Here is a 14,185-nt window from a genome sequence, read left to right as displayed (position 1 = left end):
CCTTATCAGATGCCTTCTGCAAACCCAAGTAAATGATATCCACTGCCTCTCGTTTGTCCATCCTGCTTATGACTTCCTCGAAGATCTCTAACAGATTTGTCAGACAAGATTTCCCCGTACAGAAGCTATGCTGTCTTTGACTTGTTTTATCATTAGTTTCCGAGTACCCCAAAACCTCATCTGTTATAATAGACTCCCAACACTTTCCCAGCCACCTAGGTTAGGCTAACTGGACTATAATTTGCTTTCCTTTGCCTTCCTCCCTTCTCAAAGAGTCGATTGTCATTTGCAATCTTCCTGTCCTCCGGGACCATGCCTGAAGCAAGTGATTCTTGACAGGTCATGGCCAATGCATTTGTTATCTCTTCAGCAACCTCTCTCAGGACTCTGGGATATAGTCCATCTTGTCCACGTGACTTACCCTCTTTAAGAACCTGAGTGTGCCCCGCACATTTTACTTTGTAAAAGCAATGACACTCACTCCTGCTCCCTGACATTCAGGGATCTCTAGCACACTGTTAGTGTCTTCCACAAAGAAGATGGATGCAAAGTACCTATCAAGTTCATCTATCATCTCTACCCAATGAGCATCATTTTCCAGTAGTTCAATATAAACACTCGCCTCCCTTTTGCATTTTTTAAATAATGGTTTATATTATTGTTCGGTTTGCTCTCATATTTCAGCTTTGCCCTTCATATAGTTTATTTTTAGTTGCCTTTTGTTGAATTTTTAAAAGCTACCCAATTATCTAAATTCTTACTCACTTTTGCTACCTTGAAAACACTTTCCTTGGCTTTTATACAGTCCTTAACTACCTTTGTCAGCCACGGTAGCCTAGCCCCGCTGTCTGAGAACTACTTCTGTGGAAATTATCTATCCTGTACATTATGAACTGTTCTCAGAAACGTCAGCCATTTCTGTTCTGGCATCATCCCAAACAGTATCCTTCTCCAATCCACCTGAGGAATCAACTCTCTCATGTCTCTGTAATTCGCTTTATTCCATTGTGATACTACACATGTGACCTATGGTTCTCCCTCACAAATTGCAGTAGGAATTCAATCATATTATGATCTCTGCCTTCTGATGTTTCCTTTACATTAACCTCCCTAATAAGATCTGGGATATTACACAACACGCAAACTAAGATAGCAGTTCCCCGAGTAGGCTCAACTATCCGTTTCTCTAAAAAGCCATTTCGTAAACATTCAATACATTCCCTGTGTTGTAACCTGACACAAATCTGACTTTCCCAATTCTCCTGCAGATTGAAGTCACCCACTGCAATTGTGTTATTAAATTTATTACATAAATGCCGAACTTTCAAGGGTATCTGAGGCAGAAGTGAGGATGCATACTTTTACCAAGGAGAGAGGGCGTTTCTGAAGCTGAAAGGCCTGAAGGGTGATAAGACTCCTGGACCAGAAGGCGAAGACCCAAGGGTTCAGAAAGAGGTAGCTGAAGAGATTGTGAAGGCATTAGAGTTATAGAGCACGACAACACAGGAAAATGCCATTCAGCCAATCTAGTCCGTGCCAAAGCATTAATCTGCCGAGTTCCAACAACTTCCATCTGGACCATAGTCCTCCATATCCTTCTCATCCATGGACCTAAGTAAACTTCTCTAAAGGTTGAAGTCGTCCCTGCCACATACTCTGGTAGTTCGTTGCACGCACTTCCCGCATCTGAATGAACAAGTTCTCCCTTATATCGTTTGTCATTAGTTTCAGAGAAAACTATCAAGAATCACTGGATTTTAGAACGGTTCCGGCGGACTACAAAATTGCAAATATCACTCCACTCCGTAAGAAGAGAAGGAGGCAGATGAAAGAAAATTATAGGACAGTTAGTCTGACCTCAGTGGCCAGGAAGATGTTCGTGTGCATTAAGGTTGAGTTTTTGGGTAGTGTAATTGGGGACATATGACGAAGTGGCCAAAGACAGCAGGATTCCTTTTGAGGAAATTGTGTCTGACAAATCTCTTGGAACACTTTGAGGAAATAACAGACAGGATCCCATGCCTCCTTACTTTCTCAATAAGCCGTGCATGGGGTATCTTGTTAAAGATCAAGTGAAAGTCCAAGCAGACAACATACTGTTCCTCTACTTTATCTATTTTTCCTGTTAATTTGTGTACTGTGCGCATGTGTGATATTCACAGACATAAACAACCTTGACACCTGCGCATTAGATCGGTGCTTCAGCAATGGCAGAATTTTAACACAGGGCTTTATGGGTAATCACCGTGCTATTAAAATCTTCTGCAAGCACCAGTTTCCTGTCCATACCTCAGTTTTTTTTTTAATTCAGCAGATGTTTTAACACAGAAAGCAGCTCCCGTAAACCATATACTTGATATGAACGTGTATCTACTACCAAAGTACAATCATCTTATAAGTGCAGATATGAAACACAAGAGATTCTGCAGTGGCTGGAAATACAGAGACACACACATGCAAAATGCAGGAGGAAATCTGCAGTTCATGCAGCAATTAAGCAGAGGAGTACACAGTCTAGTCATGCTGAAGGGGCTTGGCCTAAAAGTTGTCTATTTACTTCTCTCCAGATTTGTTGCCTGATTTGTTAATTTCCACCAGTATTTTGCGGAAATTAACCACCTTTTTTTTCGATCAACCAGTTTCCAAATGTTTCTGATCTTTCTTTTGTAGCGTCATCCTGCTGGTCTGATTCCTCTTCTTCCTCCTCGTAAACTCCGGACTCAATCTCTCTCTGGAGCCCCAAAGCCCCGACTCAGCCTGGCAACACTTTGTTTCTGACTCTGCTCCATCGAAGATTCACTCGCTGGTCTGCTGTCAGACGTTGGAGCCGCATTGCAACAACCCAGCTGTCTGAGGCACGGTCCTTTGAAATTGGTGAAAATGACCCAAAACGTTGAAAAGAGCAGGGAAGAAGGAGTTTAACCAACTTCGTCCGGAGCCCTGAAGAACGTCACAACCACAGTGAGCTCATCGTCTTGTTCAGCCCAGAGAAAATCATGCAGGGAATTCATGCAGGTGTATAAGATGATGAGAGGCATTGGTCGTGTGGATAGTCAGAGGCTTTTTCCCAGGGCAGAAATGGCTAACACGAGGGGGCATAGGTTTCAGCTGCTTGGAAGTAGGTACAGAGGAGATGTCAGAGCTAAGGTTTTTAAACAAAGAGTGGTGTGAGTGTGTGGATTGCACTGCAAGCGACGGGTAGAGGCGGTTACAATAGGTTCTTTTAAGAGACTCTTAGATAGCTACAAGGAGCTTCGGAAAATAGAGGGCTCTGCGGTAGGGTAATTCTCGGCAGTTTCTCGAATAAGGTGCATGGTCGGCACAAAATGGTGGGCCAAAGAGTCTATAATGAGCTGTAGATTTCTATGATTCTATGAAATTCAAGGGAAGTCTCCTATCCCACGGAGTGGACACTGGTTGGAACTTGTGATTACAGAGAGAGTGGGAATGGAATGGCAGGGATAGATTATGATATGCTGATATGGAACAGAAAAATGGGCAGGGACCAGATGGGCCGAGTGGCCTCTCTAGTGTTCATTGTGAGTGTGGTAGAGACATTAAGTACCTCCGACACGGGATTTGATACAGAACCGATTTATCTTTCACAGACCCACAATATTAAACACTTGTCTAGTTTAAGGCTAACATCTGAAGAACTGACTCCAATGCTCAGTGACCAGGTTTCAGTCCTGGGTGCGATGAGCAGCCGCACGAACTGCAGATTCAGACAGCCACAGTCCCTCATGAACCTGCAGCTGCCTTCAGTCACCGTGAAGATTAAACATTTAACACAGAGCTGATTTGAACTTCCTCCCTGTTGTGAAGTTGCTGGTGTTGCCACAGCTGGGATGATTGAGTAAAATTCTTTGCTCACTCCGGACAGACATGTGGCCTCTATTTATTGTGAACTCACCGGAGCATCACAAGGTGGGTTAACTGAATGAGTCTCTTCGCACACACGGAGCAGGTGAACGGCCGCTTCCCAGTGCGAAGCTGTTGCTGTCTCTGCGATGGCCGACTGAATCCCTTCCAAAATGAGAGCCAGTGAATGACATCACACTGCTGTCAATGTCATGGCAATGTGTCCAATCAGATTCCAGACATGGGCACTTGATCGGGCTCTCCTTGTAGCGAGTGGGGCGCTGTCTTCTCCAGCATCTCCGCCTCCACATTCAAGGATCGGTGGCATTCAAACGCTGGTGAACTGACAGGTACAGCGGAAAGTGCTGTGGTGTTTGAGATTATGTACAGAAATCTTTTGCCTTTTCTACTCTGTTAAAAGTTCACAGAGCACGCCAAGTGGAGTGGAGGTAATTTCAGCTGAGATAATTTTAGTCTCCATGGTGATCTCTGATAAAAACTGTCACAGCTCAAAGCGATTTGGTGGAACAGCACCTCATCCTCTAACTGTCCACAGTTCAGGCATTCGGGCACAATATCAAACTCTCAGCAAATCAAAGAAAAAAAGTCCATCGAACAGCAAGTGTGCACCGAGAAAAATATCTTGCAGACAGTTAGAGTGCCCGCGCGTCCACAACCACAAGACAGTCGTCACTGTTGTCTCAGCTCAGCGCAGAGACGTGTCAGCCAGGGAGGGGTTCAGGGGAGCAAGGGAGTGACGAATGAGCAAGTGTGTAGCAGGAGGGAAGGGAATGATGGAGAGTGGGCACTGTATAGGGGAGTGAGGGGATGTTGTAACGGTGTGGGCGCAGGGGAGGATGGGGATGACAGAGATGTTGTAGAAATGAGAGGGTGCAATAGATCTGCTAAAGTGTGCAGTGAGTGGAGGGGTGACGGAGGTAAACGGGAGTGAGGGGTTCACAGAGATGGATTACAGCGGATGTGACGGAGACGGGTAGGTTGTGGAGGCGGGTAGAGGGTACGAGAAGTGGTGTCGGGATGGTAGAAGTGGTGGGCAGGGGTGAAGGAATGTCCATCTCTCACCGACTCTCCTCCCCTCTCTGCTCCAGAGGTCGATATCGATACACATATAAGAGCTTCCAACTTGAAATGCTTGTTCCACTTCATGGAGACCCGCTGCTCATCGCATTGAAGGGAAGCGACACGGGAAACGGTCGTCTGGTTCCTAACGTCTGGAGAGAGTGAACACTCAACCCACTCTCGCCAACACGTTTTCCTCGCTCTGCTTCCACCCACCCGCTTCCCAACGAATCTTTGAAACGTTTTTGAACATTTGCACGGGTTTTCCGAATATTTAAAGGGGAACGTCCTTTTGTGCTGTCGCGGAGTCCTTGTGTCTGGGAGAATTATTTTCCTCGCGCTGCCGCTTAGTCACGCCTATGATGCTGTCTTTCTGTCAAAGTCCTCCATTTCTCCAATGTCCTGCCAGTGACCACAGTAACACTATCCGCATTTCCCCCTGAAGTCATAAATTCCCCGCTCTGCAGATATCTGACCATGTCTAAAATACACACAGCCTTTGGTACACCTGTATACCTGCTCGTTAATGCAAATATCGAATTAACCAATCATGAGCAGTAGCTCAATATATAAACGTACAGAGATGATTAAGAGGTTCAGTTCTCGTTGAGAGCAAACGTCAGACAAGTGAAGAAATGTGATAGAACTGACTTTGAACATGGGATAATTATTGCTGCCAGAAGGAATGGTTTAAGAATTTCTCAAGTGACTGATCTGGAATTTTCACGCACATCAGCAAATCATATAAACACACGTTGCCACAATGGCGTCTTGAACACACAACACGTCGGAACTTGTCGTGGAAGGGCTGCAGCGGCAAAAGGCCACACCGGCCTCCACTCCTGTACCCGACAACCCGGCCACTGAGTGGATATTTATGAAACAGCCTCAACTACAGTGCGGTCAACAGCTTCATTACCTTATGGGAAATGCACTTCCACTTCATCTCCATCCTAAATCTAATTCCCGAATCTTGAGGCGATGTTCCCCAAATGTAGTCTCACCTGCCAGAGGTATTGATTTTTCTGCCTCTGTTTAACCCATCTCTCTTTCATTATTTGATGCAATTCCGTCCGATCCCCTCTTTCTTCTGTCCCAAAGCCTGTTTACTCGCAGGAGATCTATAGGCTTAACCACAATCAATTTATCCGCACTACCTCCTGAACCAATCTATTATCTGTGACATAATGTTGCAGGTCCACAAAACTATTGTTAGAACACACTTAGAGTATCATATCAACGCTGAGCCGGTACCAACTGTCCTGGAGACATCAAAAGCCTCGGACGTTGGTATAACGCAGACCTCAGAGACACCGAGCAGGTGGAACAACTAAGGCAGGATACAATCAGCGGCCTCAAGCTAACAAACAACACGGCTCTCCCAGGGAGGACCTCAGAGACACTGAGCAGGTAGAACAACTAAGGCAGGATACAATCAGTGGTCTCAAGCTAACCAACAACACGGCTCTCCCAGGGAGGATGAAGCATTGGTGCTTTCAATTTCGACTGCTGCCCCAACCACGTGGCCAAATACCATCTACGAAGTCTCTTTCTCTCATGCAAGTAAGCTGGAGAGGCTGGCGAACTCACATGTCAGGAAGTGGCTTGGTCTACCGAGATGCCTTAGCGGCATAGAACTTTACAGGAATGGGAACTTTGTCCGTCAATTTCCAGCCTGGTGGAGGAATTCAAAAATGGCAAAGGAAGGCTGGAAAAGACACTGAAAAAGTCTCGGGACCCAATCGCAAGAGGCTTTGCTGCTGCTCTAGCAAGAGGGTAGAAAAGGACTCCAGCCGCAGCAGTATTGGATGCAGAAGCTGCCCTCCGACACCGGGATATAGTGCGATATGTCCAACAGGGCAGAGGAGGCTTTGGAGTAATGAAACTTACCTGGAAAAAGGCTACTACAGCTGAACGGTGGCACCTGGTGGAGGAGGAGCTGTGCCACGAAGCAAAAGCAGCCAGATGTACCAAAGCAATATCCCAAGCCAAGATCGGCTGCTGGATGAGGTGGGACGGTGAGAAAGGTGAGAGGAGGAAAATCACACGAAGTGAGCTGTAGAGCATGGAGTCAAGCAGACTGGCCGTCATAATCAGAGTAACATATGATGTCCTGCCCTCTCCTACAAACCTAAATCTTTGACTGGGAGAGGGTCCAGTCTGTCCTTTGTGCGCGGTCCCGGCATCCCTGAAGCACATCTTGGTTAGTTGCAAGCCCAGCCTAACACAAGGCAGATACACCTGGCGACACAACCAAGTGCTGAGGTGTTTGGCAGCTGAGCTTCAGTGTAAGAGAGTAATCACCAACGCCAGGCCTCTCAGTGCCCAGACAAAGGTCGCACAATTATCATCCTTCATCCGGGAAGGAGAGAAACCGGGGCTAACAGCTTGCCTCATGACTCATGCCCACTGAGTGCAGCCAGGGACTGGGAAATGCGTGTCGATTTAGGCCAGAAACTTATCTTTCCATGTAAAATTGCAACGACCAACCTGCAGTCTGACCTGGTCCTTTGTTCCATCTCCTGTCGGCGTGTCTTTATCATTGACCTGACAGTCCCCTGGGAGGACGCTGTAGATGAGGCTTACGAATGGAACAAGGCTGCCAACCTGCAGTCTGACCTGGTCCTTTGGTCCATCTCCTGTCGGCGTATCTTTATCATTGAGCTGACAGTCCCCTGGGAGGACGCTGTAGATGAGGCTTACGAATGGAACAAGGCTGCCAACCTGCAGTCTGACCTGGTCCTTTGGTCCATCTCCTGTCGGCGTGTCTTTATAATTGAGCTGCCAGTCCCCTGGTAGGACGCTGTAGATAAGGCTTACGAATGGAACAAGGCTGCCAACCTTGCAGTTGAAGCAGAACAGCGAGAATGGAACGGGAAAGTGCGCCCAGTTGAGGTGGGGTGCAGGGTCTTTGTAGCAAGTTCCACTGTAAGGCTGCTGAGGGAAGTGGGAGTCAGAGGACAGGCCAACAGGAAGGCAATCAAAACACTTGCTAATGCAAGGCCTGATTGGCCTGTGGTGGGCCTGCCTCGGTGTCTTGTGGTAAAAGGCCTAAACACCCAGCGATGTCGAAGTACGCAACTAAAGATGTGTCGTAATCATAGTAACATCATCTGGTGGTCATTTTTAAGAATCACTCAAGTCAAGTGCAGTGCAGAAACTTTAGGTATTGTAACATCCAGTCCTATTAATCAAACGGTGTTGTCAGTCCTGAACGAGGATAATTGAACTTGACACTGTACAGCACAGGAACCGGCCACTCGACCCACAAAGTTGTGCCGACCAGCATGAGTGGAGCCACTGGGGAGGGGGCTGAAAACTTTCCATATGTGATTACATACAGGGAAGTGTAAGGTCTTACGCTTTGGGAACTCCAACCCGGGGAGGAATTACACAGTAAATGGTAGTGAATTGTGGGGTGCGGGGAAACAGAGAGATCTGGGAATACAGTCCCATAATCCCGAGAGTTGCTCATAAAGAAATATCCAACACTTTGCCTTTCAGAAATCGAACGACTGAGTAAAGAATTACGATGTTATATTGAGAGTTGTAAAGGACGCCAGAGAGGACAAATTTGGAGTATTATTTGCCGTTCTGGTCACAGGAGATATATGAATGTTTGAAAAATTACACAGAAAATTTTAATGACGTTCCCAGGGCTTGGGGATCTGCAGTAGAGGGAAATACACAGTAGGTTTGGTCTCACCCAGATGAAGCTTTTCCATCTCAGGCTGGGTGATTCGAGAACAAGAGGTCATAGCATATGAAATGTGTGTGGGGCAGATGAGAGGGAAGTTCTCTGAGTGGTCGGTGTGAGTGTGGAATGAGTTGTCTAGGGAAGTTACAGGTTCAATTGCAACATTTAGAAGACACTTGGATCGCTACATGGACAGGAGGGGCCTGAAAGGCTTTCTTCCAGGTGCAGGTCGATGGGATTAGAGTAGAAAACAGATCGGAACAAATTGGAAGAACCAGAGTGTATATTTATGTATGTGTTGTCCGATCAGTCTACATCCTATCCCAAAGAATCCTCTCCAGTAATGTCCATACGTCTGACGTGAAGTGGGCCTTTATGTTCCAGGATTATCCACTGGCCTTCTTAAATGTTATAATAATTTTTATCACTGACTTTCTGGAATTTTACTTCTGGCTATGGAGAAAAGAATACTATTGTTGAGGTCCCCAGTAATGTCATCTACAAGATCTCTCAATAAAGTGCAGTGTAGTTCCCCAGACTCCTGAAAATTATTCGCCCTTCCTGCACTTTAAGAGACCGGACATGACCTCCTTACTGGTGCAGTACAAATTTAAAAGGCATGTTGGATACGTACATGACATTGAAATTTTAGACACAGTCTCTTACAGTAGGGACAATACCTTTCAGTCCATGTGCCAAAGCGATTGAGATGTACATTCAAGCTGATTCCTTTTTCAGAAGAGATGGATCAGAAGTAGGCAGATGAAACGAGTGTAGGTAGTACCGGAACATGATCACAATCGCCGCTAAATTCACTGCAGTGAGAGAGAAGAGATGAGGTACTGGGCATCATTAAACACTTTCTTTGGGAATGGATACAGGCTTCGATTTCAGCCAAAAGTCAGGAGTGCTGGAGACGGTGAACAACTCCTTATCTAACACCAAACAAGGGTCTCGCTGTCTCTGAACTGCCTTCCTCATTGTGGGTAATCGTCGGGTACAACAATGATCTGCGCTCTTCCCGAATCCAGCTCCTGATGAGACCGGTTTCCCTGATTTAACAGTGACTGACCAGGCCTCTGGAACCTCATTAGCTGACGGGGTCGAAGAGGGATCCAAAGGGAAGCAACACAACAGCTGGAGAAACTCAACAGCTCAAGCAGCAATCATGGGATTGAACAAACACACGAACAGTTCCGGACGGTCTCAGAGCGAAAGCAGGAACAACTTCGTAAATGGATGTTGGATGGCTTCATTAATGGATTAGTTCTACCGCAGAACCCTTCATCTCGGCCCAAAACGTTGGCTACTCTTTCCTCACGGATGCTGCCTGAACTGCTGAGTTCTTCCAGCGTTGTGTACGTATTCTTTGATCCACAGCGTCTGCGGTTGTATTGTTGTGTTTTAATTCGATAACACTCGTCAGTAGATCCGTGAACACTGGTTCAGGTGATCAGACCCCATTTTAAGTAACAGTCAGTGAACTCCAGCTATGACAGTCTTCACAGGGAGACGTGAATCACAGGACCCGGTTTTCACCCTGTCCACAGAAACTGTGAACTTCAAAATGTAAAGCACCCCGCCCATGTCTCATCATTACAGAGCGTTTCCAGTACCCAAGACTGGGACAAAGCTGGTCCCACTAAATCCCTTCTAGTCACTCATTCCCGCAGAGCTGCCTGTGCCCAGTATTGATACAACACTAGGCAAAATCCCACTGTGTCCCTCCCAAACACCCCTTCCCGGAGAACTTCTTTTCCAAAACATTAGGAAGCTCCAGACAAGGTCGCATCAAAACCCTTCTTGTCACGTCTTCCTACAGAGATACCCGTCTCTAGCACTGTTCCAACTGTGGGCAAAGTCCCACTGAATTCCTCCCAGTTACCCTTCCCAGAGAGCTGCTTGTATTCCGCAGTGGGCGAGCTGTTGACAAGGTGTCATTAAAGAACCGTGTATTCTCTTTATAAATAACTGATCAATAGTCAACACTTCAATGTATAACTCTCTCAGTCAGACATTCCAGTGGTGCTGCCCGTCTCCAGCACTGGTACCACTCTGGTCCACGTGCCATTGAATGCAAATACAGAGTCCATCTCATGAGTTGGAGGAAAGACAGAGGTTTAAGTTATTATGTCATTGAATGTCAATTTCAGAAAGTCGATTTAACAGGATCGATATCACTGATGGATATTAGTGCAATGACCATCAATTTGAAAGTTTGTAAAATGATCGTAAACAGGTTCATACCAGTCAACACACAGAAATACCGAATATGAATTGCTCCACTCACTCACTGGGAACTCCAATGACGGCAGTCAACAGTCTCAATATTTCCTGTACACTCCATTACCTATCCAATATTGTAGGCATTGTCTCTGTCCCGTGATTTGTCACCCTGGCGATCTCTCGGAATGAAATATTGATAATGGCAAGTGCCTGGGGTTTTATTACATTTAGCTACTCTACAGGAAAAGATTTTAAAATTATTTGCAAACCTAATTTCATCAGTCAAGTGCAATCCCTGCCGTGAGAGTTTGTGATTATTTCAGTGAAATAACTGTGAAATTGCGAACAATGGAAATTGTTGTGGTACTAAGTAAATTGCTAGTGGTATTGCTCCAGCAAAGGGGTAATTGTTTCAAACACCATCAGACCCAGCTCTCCACCGAATCTTGTGTTGGTGCGACTCCTGTCCATCGGCTGACCAAATCCACTGAGAGTAACACGGCCATTCCACTCTGAGTCTTCACTAATTGTAATCACAGCTCATCCCACTTTATCTCCCACTCCCGATTACCAGCAACCATGTTCAGCTTGTTCCTGTGAAGTGTACCAAACAGTGTCCTGGTTCAAAAGCATGTGCATCACCATTGCGAGAAATATATTGTCGGAGAAAGGAAACGTGCTGCGTGTTCTTTGTCTTACTCCTACATAGTACAGGGAAAAGGAGCACACAGGAACAGCCCTTTCGGCCCACAGCGTCTGTGCCAACCATGACATCACATTAAACAGCTCCCACCCTGTCAACACACGATCAGTATCCTGCATTCCCTGCCTGACTCATCCTCACAAGTCATCAAGAGCTCCTGGCTTCTCTGTTTTCAGAAGTTTCTGACCATTTGTTTGAATCAGTCGGACTCAGGAAAATCGTCTAAGCCTTCAGAAGAGTCATCAATGACAATGTGCTGCCACCGAAAAAGCAACCGTTTGTCAGACTGGAAATATTGAACTAAATTGTGTCATTGTATTTTCCGAAATTGTACAGAATCACCTTTCAATACAATTTCCCCAGGATTAAAATTCTTGCGTTATATGGTTTGAGTTATAGATTTTCAATCGACAGTGTGTACAAGAAAATGCCTGTTCGTGGTGATCAACGAACACTTACATCTCTCCAATTTCTTCGGTGACGTGGTCACTGTCCGATCATCTAGAGTTCGTCAGGGAGGCATCCCAAACCCCAGTGCTTGGGCACCAAACTCTAATCGTGGTGACTATGTGTCAGAAAACACGACGGAGAGCTGAAGATGCGGATAAGGAAGTGTAGATGTGCGTCCGTGTGTGTGTGTCTATGTGTTTGTGCCTCTCTGTGTGTGTGTGAGAGGGAGACAGAGAAGGGAGAATGTCCTGTCTGGTGGGGGGTGGGGGCTAGTGTTGGTTATTCATGACGAATGCTGCTTTCTTGTGGTAACGCTTCTTGTAGATGTGTTCAATTTGCCCTCGAATGGCTGGGGTGTGTCCAGTTCTTCACCCTACTTGGTCACTGGTGTTTCCATCCCGGACGGTGATGGAGCCAGAAAGGATACTCTCCATCGCGCATCCATAGAAGCTTGTCAAAATTTTAAAATGATACACAGAAACTGCAAACTTCTAAAGCAGTGGGGTTTGTTGTGCTTTCTTTGTGATGCTTCTTACGTGATGGTCCAAGGTCAGATACTCAGAACCAAGACATTTATAGTTATTGGCCTTCCTGATACCGATCCGCTAATGAGAGTTCTGATTCTCCGATGTGCTTGTGTGTGTGTGTGTATACAGGGGAGACCATTCAAAATGATGGTCTTGCATCGATGTCATACCGGGCAGATGGGGAACTGGACAGATTTTCTGTGAACACAGCGGGTATGTTTTCTATCCGGTATCACATAGGGGGATCGGGTGCAGTGTGCTTGTTCCCTGAGCGGTGATGCCAGCTTCTCAGTAAGTCACCAGCAGCCCATTGTTGCCATTATTCCAAATTTGAAACTTGAGCTTCCCTTATACTCCTACGCCAAAACACTCTCAGTACAACACAGGAAAAGGTTGTCACTATTTATGTATGAAACATAGATGGCGCGACACAGACAAGTCTGAAACTATCAAAAGAAAATTTAAATCAATGTGATATTATTTATAAGTGGGACGTCACTCGAATAAACTCATGCTCCGGGTACATTATGGATGGATAACAGAAGTGTGTGTGTAAACAATGGTTTAATAATGGTGTGTTAATAATGGTCCTTCGCCCGTACTGCGGCCGAGGAAGCAATTAAGCAGCTGTACTCTCGTCGGCTTGAGAATTCACCCAGATTTAACCCATTTACAAAAGTCTTGGCAAGTTCTCAGTTGCGCCGAGAATGTACATTGTCAGTTGCTTCATATAATCTGGGTCCAGTTTTCTCCCTTCGAGGCAGAAACAAAAACACAAGACCTAATCTGATTCTATCATACTGAGGCTCTATTTCCCTGACTAGTCAGTAACTTCTCTGTTGTCTTCCCTCTCTCCTGCAGTTAACCTGGTGGCGATTGTAATCCTGTCCCGAGGAAAGTGCAGTCTCTCCAAATGTATCGCTCCCTACCTGCTGCAAATGGCAGTGTCCGATCTCCTGGTCGTTATCTCTGACCCTCTGCTGAAGTGGACGGTTTTCATATATTTTAGGTGTTCTTTCCTCTATTGGACACCCGTTTGCAGGGGAGTTCGTTGCCTGCTTTTAGCCAGCACCGGGGTCTCTGCCTGGCTGACAGTCGCGTTCACCTGTGACAGATTTATGGCCATATGTTGTGAAAATCTGAAAACAAAATACTGGACCGAAGGAACAGTTGTTGTGGTTATCGGGGCAGTGAGTGTTCTGGGCTGTTTAGAAAGTATCCCTTTCTACTTTACATTAGAGCCTTTGGAGATAATTAATGGAGTTTTCTATGGCTGTTCGACCAAAGAGAGTTTTTATACGTCCCCCTCGTGGGCCGCATTTGAGATGATACATCGCATTTTCATGCCTTGTCTCCCGTTTAATCTGATTTTATTGTTCAATGCTCTGACAGTTAGACGGATCATTTCCGCCAATGGAGTCCGGATGGGGCTCCGGGGCCGCAGCAACGGAAAGAATGACAAGGACCCGGAGATGGAGAACTGAAGGAAATCGGTCGTTTTGCTATTCAGTATAACCGGTAGTTTTATATTTCTCTGGTTGACACGGCTGGTGTTCGATATCTACCGACGGATTGCAAACCTCAATCGTTACACGGACGCGGATCCGATTTATATTGTGGACTGCACGGCGATGATGCTGC

This window comes from Hypanus sabinus, chromosome 18 (assembly GCF_030144855.1).
Source record: "Hypanus sabinus isolate sHypSab1 chromosome 18, sHypSab1.hap1, whole genome shotgun sequence".
In the NCBI taxonomy this organism is placed as follows: domain Eukaryota; kingdom Metazoa; phylum Chordata; class Chondrichthyes; order Myliobatiformes; family Dasyatidae; genus Hypanus; species Hypanus sabinus.
This window is presented reverse-complemented; position numbering follows the sequence as displayed.